The following is a 14,890-nucleotide window of genomic DNA, read 5'->3' on the forward strand; positions in this document are numbered from 1 at the left end:
TTTATTTTGTGCCACTGTTATTTGTAAGCTGTCTCACATCCAGATGACTCTGATGTTAAGTCAATAGAAGACCGAATAGAAAATGTGATGCGAGATACGGGGTAGGCAACCTATGGCAGGGGTGGCTCTGAGGACCTCTGGTGGTGCACGTTCATACCCTTTCATATGCCTCTTTTTTCTTACTCTTTTCCTATTGTCTTTATCATTCTTTTCCCCGTTACTTCCCCACGTCCTTCCAAAACCTTCTAGAGAGTTTTTATGTCCTTAACATCCTTGCTTCGTTCCTCTGGTTGCTTAGCTGCACTACTTACTGGTCCCTGTGGTTTCAGAGGATGGAGCCCCATCCCATTTTGTGTAACCTGGAGAATGGTTTGCTCTCAGCTTTCAACTTAGGAGTTCTAAAGGTACACAGAAAAAAAGTTTTACTTATGTGCCTAAAATTGGGGGAGGGGAATAAGTTTCATATAAATGTCATCTTTTGTGCTAACATCTAAAATTTCATTTAAATGTTTAAGGTAAATGCTTTGAGAGAGAAGAGACCGTCCGGTTCTTAGTGTAAGGATTTTCAGAGAGCATTTTTCTTTTTTTTACTTTGGTTTTCCTATTCCATTCGAGTTTTGCTCAATCTTAGTCCTGAGCGCACACCCTGGAGAAGGCTTTGGAATGCAGAGGGCCTCTGGGGTGCGGTTCCTAATGAACCTGCCTTAGGCTGGATTATACTTTATGGCAGATGGTATGTAACTTCCCAGAGTCTAGAGATACAAGTGGAAAGTAAAAGCCAGTTAGCTCCAATTTTTAAATATGTGAGTAATTTAAATAAGTATTTAAAACTCTTTGGAAAATTTCTAACTCTGAAAACATCGTTGTTGCCGGCATAAACATTAAGGAGCAAAGAATTACATGGTGGAGAAAGGCAACACACAGCTCCCGGGTTCACTGTAATGTGGTAGTCAGAGCCATGGTTATTGCTTTATTTGTTGGCAGAGAGACTAATGCTTTATTTTATAAATACTCTATAGGTGATAGGTTACAGTTTTCAAGAATAAAGGGCCAAATGCCCACAGCTAAATGTGAAACCTGCACACAACTTATAATTATTGAACTACCACACATATGGATTTTATTGACTCCTCAGACAAATAGAGACCCATGAAATAATTCATTGCCACATCTCTGAATCACTCAAAACTTGGGACGTAGCAGTTTATCTTGTCCTTTTATAAATTATTAATGAAGTTCCCATTGTGGCTCAGCAGGTTAGGAACCCAACTAGTATCCATAAGGATGCAGGTTCAATCCCTGGCCTCCCTCAGTGGGTTAACGATCCGGTATTGCCCTGAGCTGTGGTGACGGTCCCAGATTCAGCTCGGATCCTGCGTTGCTGTGACTGTGGTGTAGGCCGGCAGCTGTAGCTCTAATTTGACCCCTAGGCTGGGAACTTCCATATGCAGAGGGTGTGACCAAAAAAAAGGCAAAAATAAAATAACAAAAATTATGAATATTTTGAAAGTAAACATTAATCATCTTGGCCTCTACACATTCAACAAAATCCGCTATGGTACTTTTTTTGACCGCTATAAAATAATAGAGGAGAATACCTCATTTATAAAACAGGATTCCCATTTTTTTATTAGTATCGTGAAAAGATATTGAGAATGAAATAAAACCTTTCTAAGTGCTTGATCATGATGCTCACTTGATCACGGCAGTCCACCTACCTGGCTTTCAGTGTCCAACTAAAAGCCCAGGTTAATCATTCTTGCTTAATCGCAAGTGAATTAACGGTGTTTCTGGGATTAAAAGACAAGGGGAGTACAAGCTAAGGGGGTCAAAATATCAGGAACCATTCTTTGGTACTTTGTTCTTTTTTTTTTTTTGCCTTTTTGCCTTTTTTAGGGCTGCTCCCGCGGCATATGGAGGTTCCCAGGCTAGGGGTCGAATCAGAGCTGTAGCCACTGGCCTACACCACAGCCACAGCAACACAGAATCCAAGCCACATCCGCGACATACACCACAGCTCACGGCAATGCCGGATCCTTAACCCACTGAGCAAGGCCAGGGATCGAACCCGAAACCTCATGGTTCCTAGTTGGATTCGTTAACCATTGCGCCACAACGGGAACTCCTGGTACTTTGTTCTGATAGATGGATTTGAAAGCAACAAAGATGGAATATTAGAGTTAATGTAATTAATGTGTGGCCTACGATCTGAAAAAGGAAAATTGTGAAGACATTTATCATCTATATACAATAATGAACACTCACTAATATGCTTCACCAGTGGCTTTTCAAATCACCCTGGCAGTTAGATGATGAGGTCTTGTTTCATTTGTATATTCTTTAGCAGGAAGATGGATGATCACTGACAATAGATTGTCTGCATGTGCCTTAACCTTACAGCTTACATGTTCAACTCCTGTAACAGGCACCCTTTCCCTAATGGAACAGGGACTGTGGCAGTGAATTTCTGTCTTGCTAGAGTGTTTGAAAATGCTGTTGTTAAGTGTGGCAGTAATGTAGGAGTTAATCCACAAATTCCCAGTCTATTCTGAGATGTTTCTAGCCTTTCCCTAAGGGTGATTTAATAAGAGTATTTTGAAGTTGAATGTCACTAAGCATGTGCGTTGATGTCACTATCAATATAAAATAACATTTAGAAATCAAATTATATCTGTGATGCTATTTTGGAGCCTCTGATATATGACATTTATTCTTCACTGAATAATACTTTTCAGTATCTGTCAGTTGTTAGAAGAGTCAGTTTGTTAAATGTGTGTGTAAACATATAAACCTTTGTTTTTATTGTGATTTTCCCTAAATGCAATTTTCTATAGTATGTTCCAATATGCTAGAAAGTAATGGGTCAACTTATCTTCCATAATTCACCCTATATTGGAATATTATTTTAGGGACCCAGGGTTTGTTATCAGAGTGTTGTATTTTGACCCCAGGCTGTGAACAGACTGATGCCTTTTTTTTTTTTTTTTCCCCCTACAGAGAAAGGTTAGACCAAAATTGGTGCTAGCTAAATTTCACATTCCTTGCAAAACTATTTTTTCTTTGATATCTATAACACAACAGGAAATCTGTAGATCTAGTAGTTTAATGCATGTTGCCTTTTGTACATACATCTGAGGGAGAAAATCTTCCATAAAGCAAATTATTGAATTCAGTTATCTACTTAGAGGTATCTAATTTGTGTCAGTACATAAGGTGTTGCAGTGTGAAACTTAAAAAGATCACCAAATGAAAACTTGATGAACGCATTCCCCCAAAGGAATGACTTTAAAGAAAAAGTCCATCAATGTTTCTAGCACCAAGTTAGCTATTCAAAGTATTCTGTAACTCTGAGGGTATGTGAAAAGATGTTATGTATATTTTATATTTACATAAATATATATACACAAACTAGCTTTCTATTTGAGCCTGTTTAAATAGATACTTTAAGCTATTCTTCAGACTTGGATTGGAGTTTGGGGAGCCATCAATCTTAGAACCTGGATAAGGAGTTACATTTTTTTTAAAAAATGGACCCTGAAAGTATCATTGCTCACCTTTCAGATTTAACACAAAAAGTTAAATAAGTAAGGACTACATTTAGGTCAGTGTCAGCACATCTCAGAACTACCATTATCAAGGGCTCTCAGCATCATGGTTGTGGCTGACTCTAACACCCACCTAAAGCTCAACCCAAATTCCATGTGGGTCTCTTGAGTCCCTACCTGTGAGTAAGATGCACAAGAAGTAGGGACCACAGGTTTTTATTTAACTTGGCTGTCTCTGTAGACTTTGCCTTAACACTATTTGATAAGGACTTTATAAATTAGGAAAACAGGAGTTCCCGTCGTAGTGCAGTGGTTAACCAATCCGACTAGGAACCATGAGGTTGCAGGTTCAGTCCCTGCCCCTGCTCAGTGGGTTAACGATCCGGAGTTTCCGTGAGCTGTGGTGTAGGTTGCAGAGCGGCTCGTATCCTGCGTTGCTGTGGCTCTGGCGTAGGCCGGTGGCTACAGCTCCGATTTGACCCCTAGCCGGGGAACCTCCATATGCCGCGGGAGCGGCCCAAGAAATTGCAAAAAGACAAAAAAAAAAATTAGGAAAACAATACACACTATGGTTTTCCTAATTAGGAAATCCATACATTTAGAATCTACTAGAGTACACGGGGTTCTCTGTTAATTAATGATAATTCCATCCCACTGTTAACATGACTTGTATGTGGAAGGGAGAATGGGACTTGTTAGAAGTTATAGAAAGTAAAATTAAATATCCCTTTGGTAACAATTTCTCATGTAACTGTTAAAATATCATGGTTTGAGAAATGGTAAGATTATAAAGGCATTGCACAGTGGTTGATCAGCTTGCATTTTGGCATTTTGTTCTCCTACAAGTTTATTTTAGCCTGATGGTTATAGCTAGGACAAACTGAACCCTGCAATATTATCGAGAGAGAGCTTGGATATTTTAAGTATCTCCTGTATTTTTCATATCAGCTTCTTGTATTTTAATGTTTATCTGAAAAGCAACTTTTAAATTATTTTGCATATTTTCAAAGTTAGAAAAGCATGTTTATCTTAGACATCAAAACCAAATTATTCCAAGAGCACGCTGCACATCACAGTGTGACTGCTTCTCGATCTACCTACACAGGATGCCATTTTGGGCACAGTAGTTGTTAAATATAGATCACTATGTGACATAATTATGCTGGGTTTCATCAGTATGCAATATTTTATTACTTGCCTTCTTAAAAATTTTGTTTCTTTTTAAAGAGTATAATTTATAGCTGATTTTTAAATAATATGCGGTTTAATATAGCTAACCAAAATCTTTTTAATTCAAAGAACTTTGTAATTACTTGGAGGATAAGATCATTTTACTGTGGAACGTGATATTCTCAGTAAATACAATAAAAATTTTTAGCAAATTTCTATAAGGCTTTGTGATTGTATTTATGGAATTCCCTGGAGAGAGGAAGCAAGGTAAAATTACTAAAGTGAAGGAAACAGTCTGTGTTGAATAAAAGAGAAATAAGCTGTTTCCTTTAAAGCTTCATATGTGTCTTTCAAGTGTGTGTTTGGGCATTGTTATTTCACTGGGGAGAGGAACATGAATAGCAATAAACCAAAAGAACTGGATAGTCCAAAAATGTTTGGCACTCTTTTGCCGTTGACTTATATTATTGCTTCTTTTACTTACACTGATTAGACATATTAAATTCAGCTAGTACTGACTCCTACTCACTGACAATTTTAGAATTTGTTCAAGAGCTAGGCTGGAATTTTTTAAAAATCCCTTGCTATTGTGGATTACCAATTTGGAGAAAAACTGACTGCAGTCAGAGGGTGTTTATTATTTGATGAGACCTAACTAAAAGCAAATCACTATTGATGCTGACTGATGCTCAAGAGATTTTATACACTGAACATGAAATGTGCGATATGTCATTTAATCTATTAATTATTTATATGTCTGCAAATAGGTACCAGATGTACGGGCCGTTGGAGGGCCTATACATCTGGTACCTATTTAAGGGAAATGAGAGGGAATGGATATGACAAATTGTTACTGATCCTAAGCAGGATAAAATTCACTCTCAAGAAAATTTTTATAGAAAAAAATAGAATTCTAATGCATAAAGAAAAACCTCAATTTTATAGAGGTTTAATCAAATAATTATCATAGTATCAGATGTATAGGGTTTAAAGTTCTCAGAGTCTCCTATAGATGAACTTAAAATCTTAGAGAAAGTTTTTTTTTTAAATCCTCTACTCAAGAGTCACCAAAGGTTTTTTGTTTTTGTTTTTGTTTTTTGCTTTTTAGGGCCACACTCGCAGCATATGGAGGTTCAGGCTAAGAGTCATATCAGTGCTACAGCTGCTGGCCTGCACCACAGTCACAGCATTGCAGGATCCAAGCCACATCCGCGACCTACACCACAGCTCACGGCAACACCAGATCTTTAACCGACTGAGCAAGGCCAGGGATCGAACCTGAAACCTCATGGTTCCTGGTTGGATTCATTTCTGCTGCGTCATGACAGGAACTCCTCACCAGTGTTTTCTTGAACCTTCCAGAAACAGGAAGCTCACTACCCATAGTGGTGTCCAACATAATTGGGTCCTCTGCTGCCATGCTCACCCATGCAGCCCTACCACCTTTTACCTGCCCTCAGCTCAGTCACTTGTGGGCCTCCCCTCACTTTACACACATCCATCAGCTACTCCAGCAAATGGCTTTTGGCCCAATGTTCAGTGTTCGTGCGGAGCAACTTTATTTCCACTCAGACTGAATGATGATACTTGGAATCTTGTCATCTCTGGAAATTGCTCATCTCTGAAATCTTAATACCAACATTCTGCTCTCTTATCATAGCTTATCACTCATCCCCTTAGGCCCTTATTTCCCTTGGCCTGCTTTTCAACTTGGAGATGATCTTCCCATTGCCACCTCCATCTCTTCCCAATCCCCATTCTCTCTCAACCTGTCAGATCCCCTCAATCTTTACTTCATTCCCTAACCCTTAACCCTGGGGTCAGAAAAACTCCAATCAACTCTGAATGTTCGGTTCGCTAGTTGCTCCTGCATCTCTCCCACTCCTAAACTTAACATCTCCTGCTTCCTTCCTCAACTGTGGCTTCTCTCTCGTATCATCAATTTTTCCCTCTCTTTGGATCATTTCCATTAACATATATATGCTATTCTTTCTCCCACCTTTTTTTTTTTTTTTTGAGGGCCACACCCACGGCATACAGAGGTTCCCAGCCTAGGGGTCGAATCAGAACTACAGCTGCCAGCCCACACCACAGCCACAGCAACACAGGATCCAAGCCACATCTGTGACCTACACCACAGCTCACGGCAATGCCAGATCCTTAACCCACTGAGCGAGGATGCTAGCCCGATTTCATTTCCGCTGAGCCACAGCGGGAACTCCTCTTTTTCCCATCTTGAGGGAATAAAGGCCTCTTTTATTTATTTTTGGCCATGCCCAGGAGGCATGTGGCAGTTCCCGGGCCAGGGATTTAAACCCCACCATAGCAGCCACCCAAGCCACAGCAGTGACAACACCGGATCCCTAACCCATGGCACCAAAAGAGCACTCCAAAAGACCTCTTTTAAATCCACACACCCCCTGCAGCTACTGCATTTCTTTCCATTCATTTACAAAAGACCAAAAAAAAATTTTTTTTTTCTTAAAAAATTTCTACTCTCTCCAATTTTATCTTTTGAATCTCCATCAGGATTTCGCCCTACCACTCCACAGAAGCTGCCCTTCTCAAGGTTATTACTGACCTTCCTGTCACAAAATCAGTCACTTTTCAGTCATTTTATTTGAGTGACCCACTGGTGGCACATGTTCCAGTGACTCAGTTTCTGATCTCTGAATCAGCCTTCCAGTCTAACACGCCTTCCTGGCTTTCCTCCTATTTCTAGCCACTCCTCAGTCAACTTTGCTGGGTCCTGCTCACAAACCTCTCAACACTGGGGGTACATCGTGGCTTAGTTTCAGAACTCCTTCTCTATGGTCCCTGCCCAGGTGATCTCAACCTGTCTCATGATGTGAATTACCACCTCGATGCCGATGGCGGGTGACAGTATGGGCTCACTCTTACCTAACTGCCAACCCAAAACCTCTAACTGGATGATCAAAAAGAAGCTCCCAACGTAACCCGTCAAAAACGAGCTCCTGAAATATCCTCCTAAACTTGCATCTTCTGCAGCTCTTCTCATTTCAGTAAATGGCAACTTCATTTTTCTAGTTGTTCAGAGGAAGAACCTTGGAGTTACCCTTAACTCTCTTCTTTGATACCCACTTCTGGGTCTGTCATCAAATCCTCCTAGCTCAACTTCCAAATATATCCAGGATTTTTTCCCGCTTCTCACTATTCCCCACCTGCTGAAAAAAAGAAAAGGTGCCTGGCACAGAGAAGGCTCTCAGTAATTATTTGTTGAATAAATCATGGTTTCCAAACTTCTCAACATCAGTGTACTGCCTTTCTCCAGCTAGGAACACCTCACCAGGGAACTCGGCCAGGGCAGCCAGAGTGACACAGCAGTATCTAGATCAGGACTTGGGAGAGCTTGGCTGGCACGGCTGCTCCAGGGCCCAGGGGAAGGCCCACAGAACTGGGGGATTTGATTCTATATACTGGGCTTGAGCAGATAAGAGATTGAAGAAAATAAGAGCCAGATTTCCCTTGACGGGTAAGAGAGGTACATATACAGAAAGGTGGAAGGCTGGAATTGGAAAATGTGATGTGTGTGTAGGCACATGCATATATATGTAGGTGTATGTGGATGTATGTGTGTTCTCATCTGTGTCTCTGACCTCCATCCACTGATAGGGTCTAGAAGCAATGACATCCAGCAGCAATGAAGGTACCTCAGTGGTCACCTCCAACAGTAGGGCCTCAGATGATAGATAGTCAGCTAGGAGAAGCCCCTTGTCTAAATTTTATATCTAAAATATAATGCTAGCCAAAAGGAGCTGAAGGGGACACTTGTTGAGATCCTACAGTAGCTTTTAATTTTACAGGAGGAGGAAAGCTTGTCTTGAGACATTAAAGAAGAAGAAAACCCACTCATAACCCTTTCATTCATAGATAACCGCCTTTATCATTATAGAATGTGTCCCTAAGATTATACCCATGAAAATATTCTATACAAGTGAGGAAATACACATACTATTTTGAAGCATACTTTTTTTCACTTGATACTTGTAAACATCTTTCCATGTTACATTCATCCTGACTCTGTGTTGTTACTGTTAGGTGATCAAAGACAAAATCAGACTGGCTTTTACGCCAAAGGGTGCAAAGTTCAGGTACAGTCTGAAATAGGATCTAGGGTCAAATGATCACATCAGGATCTGTGTCCTTACCTGACTCTACTTATTTTTCTATAGGCTTAGTTCAGGCAGGCAACAACTCTAAGTTATCCTTTCAGCAGAAAACAAAAACAAAAACAAAACCTTCTCTTTCCCAACATTTTGGACAAATTCTGCGATTGAAACGTATTGGTCCAACCCAGGTCAGGTGCCCATCTCTAAACCCATTAGTGGGGCTGGGGGATAGGAGAGGCTGGTTCAACCAGGCCTCAGCCTCATGCCACCTGAAGTTAGCCAATGGTCAACCCACTTCTTGGAATACGAGGATAAAGGGTGGTCCCTTCTAAGAAAACTCGGATTCTGTTGCCTAAAAAGGGGTGGATGGTTTCTGAGAAGGCACAATAATAGAAGTTTACCACTTATAATAATATAATACATCATATAGTTATACATCTTTTTTTGGGATGGGTGTACAGTTATGCTATGAAACAGGTGAATCATTAATTTGCTCTATTATCAGCTATCTAGAGAGTTTCACATTCCCCAGTGATAAACACTATTGCTATGTACAATCTAATAGCTACAGTTTTGTGTTTATCTTTATTTCCTTTAGTCTGGATTCCTAGTACTGGGATTTCTAGGTAGAAGGACAAGTACTTTTTGACTATGTTTTACCAAATTGTGTGATCACATTTTCTCTACACCTTTATAACACTAGGGCTTGTTGTTGTTGTTGTGTTGTGTTTTTTTATAGCCACACTTGCAGCATATGGAAGTTCCCAGGCCAGGGGGTGAATTAAAGGTACAACTGAGGCCTACATCACAGCCACAGCAACTCAGGATCCCAGCCGCATCTGCCACCTATGCTGCAGCTTGTGGCAACACTGGATCCTTAACCCACTGATCAAGGTCAGGGATCGAACCTGCATCTTCACAGAGACAATGTCAGGTCCTTAACCCATGAGCCACAATGGGAAATCCAATATTATTAATTTTTAAATTCTAAAAACCGAAAAACTTATACGTTAAAAAAAACCTCTCATTTTAAGTTTGAAATTTTGTTTTTTCCAATTGGAGTAAAATATATATAACATAAAATTTACCATTTGAATCTTTTTTTTTTTTGTCTTTTGTCTTTTTTTAGAGCCACACCTGCGGCATATGGAGGTTCCTAGGCTAGAGGTCTAATCGGAGCTGTTGCCACTGGCCTACACCACAGCCACAGTGACGCGGGATCCGAGCTGCGTCTACAACCTACACCACAGCTCATGGCAATGCCAGCTCCTTAACCCACCGAGTGAGGCCAGGGATCGAACCCGAAACCTCATGGTTCCTAGTCAGATTCATTTCCCCTGCGCCACGACAGGAACTCCCTGAATCATTTTTAAGTGTACTGTGGCATCAAGTATGTTCACACTGTTGTACAACCATCACCACCATCCAGCTCCTCAATGTTTCCATCATCCCAGACTGAAACTCTGTACCCATTAAATACTATTTCCCCATTTCTCCCGCCCCTTAGTTCCTGATAACCACCATTCTACTTTCTGTCTCTATGAATCTGACGATGCTAGATGCTTCAGTGGAATCATACAATATTTGCCTACATTTGCATTTTTATAACTCATTAGGGTAAATACTTTTTTTCCTAAGCTTCTCAGCCATTGCACTTACTCTTTGGGTATTATCTATTCTTAATCTTTATCTATTTTTCTTTCTTTCTTTTTTGGCTGTGGCCATGGCATGTGGAAATTCCCAGGCCAGGGATTGAACCCACACCACAGCAGCAACCCAAGTCACAGCAGTGACAACGCTGGTTCCTTAACCTGGTGAGACACCACGGAACCCGATCCATCACCTGATTTTAGTAGGTAATGTCTACGTGCTTACCTCTGTATTGTTCAATAGAATGCTTATAACTCTACCACTTATTTATTAGCTTTAGCTTAAAAGCTTATTAGCTTTTAGCACTGACCCTAGTTATTGAGGATGAAGAAATCAGTATACATTTATCCTTCTCCCCCCTTTGCTTCCCACTTTTTGTTGGTGATATAACTTCTACATTATCAGGGCTAAAAACGCTTACATTCTGTTCTGTCACCATAATCGCCACATTTCTCTCAGTCTTACATTTCATGTCAATAGTCATTGCCAATCCCTTTGCAGTTGTTCTCGTCTCTTGGTTGGCTGAATCTTCTAAGAGATTTCTCAAACAGGGTGGAGAAAATAATATCCCCTGTGTTCTTTCATGTTTCCACTATTTGCCTCTATACCTCAAAGAGAGTTTGGCTCCTGCTTTCTTTCCTCTGGGATCTTGTAGGCATTGCTCCAAAATCTTTGGGGAGTGAAGCTGGCTATGGGAGAAGACTGAGGCCAATCTTTGGATTCCCTCCTCTACATCATGCCAAGAAAGCTCTAGCATCTCAGCCTCATTAACTGCAGACCACCAATGACTCCAAATTTAGTCACCCAACCAAGTAAGCTGTTACAGCCAACTCCAACTGCATGATCTAACCCTCTGAATCCATAATATCCAATAAAGTGTACCCATATCAATGAATTAAGCAGGATTTAATATTATACTCTTCTCTCCTTGCTCTAATACCCACACACTCATCAGGTTTCTGCTAATATATATTAATGAAGTACAGCAATCTTTTGGTGTAAAAGCTATTTCCTCCTGCATCAGAGTATGTACCTGTCCTTCTGAATCATGTAGAGATTTGAACCTTGTTATGGCGCAGCTGAGGATGGCTGTCATGAGCTTGGAGGAGGATGGCATTTCTTTCAAGGAATCTGTCCCAGGTGACATTATCACAGTATGTAAACAAAGACTAGTTTCTTCAGATACTAGACAGCAAGCAACTTTCATGGTAAGGGTGGCTCTGCCACCTGACAATGACCATGCTTTATCATTGTATGCCTATACATTCTTAAAAGCTTTGGGGCTTCAGAACAAAGGCAGTACCTCTGAATTTCTTACCACATTTGAACTTTTATTATGAAGCATCTTGGAAAAGAATACCTTTATCTAGAATCCTTACAGCACACAAGTGAAATGTCAGTCTCCTCTGCTGCCCTAGGCCATTAGAGAGAGTACTACTTGCCAAAATTTGAGGGAGACATTTTACATGAGTGGTTTTCAATCAAAGTCTTATTGTACACAGGTGGCACTTTGGAAACCTGTGAAAGTGTCACAGTAACCAGGAGTTGCCACTAGCATTTAATGGGCAAGGCTCAGAGATGCTAGACATTCTACAAGGTGTGGTTTGGTCCCACACACTGTCTGACTTTAGAATGTCCTGCTAAATATTCATTAAGTAAAAAAGACTTTTTTGGGGGGGGGGGCTGCACCTGCAGCATATGGAGGTTTCCAGGCTAAGGGTTGAATCAAAGCTACAGCTGCCAGCCTACAGCACAGCCACAGCAACACAGGATCTGAGCCGTGTCTGTGACCTACCCCACAGCTCATGGCAAGGCCAGATCCTTAACCCACTGAGCGAGGCCAGGGATCAAACCCGAAATCTCATGGTGCCTAGTAGGATTCATTTCCTCTGTGCCTCAACAGGAACGCCAATACATACATTTTTTTCCCCCACAGTTCTAATGAACATCATATTTTCCAAGAGCATAAATTATCATGTGGCTCAAGGGAAGACTGAATTTTGTTTTAGTTAGAACTGTACCAAGAGTGGGTCTCAATTTTGGAAAATCATCAAAGGCAATGCTGCTCATGGTGTCTGAGTAGTCACAGTCTGTATTTGTAGTATGGCATTCCCAGTGATTTGATCTATATAAATAGACTATTTAGTCCCTATTTCATTAATTATAAAAAAAGTATAAATTTGCAGTTGAATACTTGAAGTTGGCTTTTATATCTTTGCCCACAACTGAACAGTTACCATATGCCCATTTTGTTAACATGTTTTTCTCTAATGAAGCAATGAAACCACCAAGATTAAGCAACCACTTTACAAGAAACATGGTGAAAAGTTGGGAAAGATAATAGCATTCTTATGAGGAGTTTGAAAACTGTCTTACTATTTACTGGAATGTTTTAACAAATGTTTCCTCATCAGAAAGATGGTTTTATTGTTTCTTCCAGAATAGCACAAATGATTGCAAAATGTGGTAAGCTTCATGACACTGGTCTTGCCAATTACCTCATGGATATGACACCAAAAGTGCAGGCAACAAGAACAAAAATAATGAGTGGAACTACATCAAACTAAAAAGCTTTTGCACATCAAAGGAAACAACAGAGTGAAAAGGTATTTTTGGAATGGGAGAAAATATTTGCAAACCATAAAGAGTTAATCCCCTAAATATATAAGGAACTCCTCCAACTCAATAGTGGAAAAAAATGAATAGCACGCTTTAAAAATGGTCTAAGGAAGGGGAGGGGGCATAAACTGGGAGTCTGGGATTAACAGATACATACCACCATACACTGAATAAACAACAGGATTTACTGTATAGCACAGGGAACTATATTCAATATCTTGTAATAAATTATAATGGGAAAATTTTTTTTTTTTTTTTTTGCTTTTTAGGGCTGCACCTGCAGCATATGGAGGTTCCCAGGCTAGGGGTCTAATCGGAGCTACAGCTTCCAGCCTACACCACATCCACAGCAATGCAATATATTTCCCAGATCTGACCACTCTCACTACCTACACGAATCTGACCTAATGGAATCAGCCCCTACTTATATGCGTGTTCTCTCCTCCTCATCCTGCCCTTGGCTAGTGTCATCTTCCAACATAACCCAGAAAGCCCTCAGCACAAGGCATATACAATCAAGAACTCTGCTTGATCTCTCAGGTTTCTATCAACTTTCCCTTCATTCATGCATGCTGCTCTAGCCACTCTGGCCTTTTAATTTCTCCAACAAGCCAAGCTCACGCCTGCTATCAGACCCTCGTACCTACCCTCCTCTCTGGCCTGTTCTTCCTGCAGGGCAGCTCCCTCACTTCAGTTAGGGTACTATTCAAATATCACTCACAGAGCCTCCACCAACACTACCTTAAGATAACCCCCTTCCGTCACTCTTATCCCCCTTTTCTACTTTTTTTTTTTTAGAGGATTTATCACACTCTGACAAATGTATTTTATTTCTTTGGAATCGTCTCACGAAAAAAAAAAAAAAATTTACTCTCAATAATGGTCTAAAGAGAAGCCTGCATGAAGCAATGCGGTGTTACTCATCCTTTTTAAAAAAGGTGTTGAGTGACCTCTGGAGGCAAGTGGGGGAAAGTATCATGCTGCTTTCAGGAATGAAATGGGGAGAATTAGAAAGCAGATTTCTTTTCATCTAGAGAAAAAAATTTTTTGAGGTTTAATCAGAGTGAATTAAAATGTTTAACTTTAGAATTAGTTTACTGAATCTCAATTCAATTATGTAACATTTTTTTCATTTTTAAAAGAAGTTTTACTCAAGTATAGTTGACCTATAATGTTGTGATAATTTCTGCTGTACAACAAAGTGATTTCAGTTATACCATACACACACCCAATATCTTTCAGATTCTTCTCCCCCATAGATTATCACAAAATATTGGGTAGGGTTCTCTGTGCTATAGAGAAGTTCCCTGTTGGCCAATCAATTATACAATATTTATTAAGTATATAATACAATGCTACAAGGGAGACAGGAACATAAGATCCACAGTTTCCATCTCATGGAGTTTACAATCTACTAGGGGACAAAAGATAAGTGCTGAAGTAACTGTGACACAAGCTAGAATGTAGGAAAAAATTAGGAGTAGCATAGCTACATAAGAATTCAGGTTTTTGGTTAGAGTATTTAGGCAAAGTCTACTACTTTCAACAAACATTTACTAAAGACCCAATGTGTGCCAGGCACTTTGCTAAAGGATAAATAGGACACAGTACCTTCCTTGAGGCACTCTCAGAATGAACGGGAAGATGACATATAAATTGGAAAATTCTACATGAAGTAGCAGGTGGCCCATCAGAATTATGCACAAAGCAGGGAAACTAAAACAGTCTCAAGACAGAGTCAGACGAGGCTTCCTAGAGGAAGTAACAACTCAGCTG

Source organism: Phacochoerus africanus, chromosome 2, assembly GCF_016906955.1.
Source record: "Phacochoerus africanus isolate WHEZ1 chromosome 2, ROS_Pafr_v1, whole genome shotgun sequence".
NCBI classification, from domain to species: Eukaryota; Metazoa; Chordata; class Mammalia; order Artiodactyla; family Suidae; genus Phacochoerus; species Phacochoerus africanus.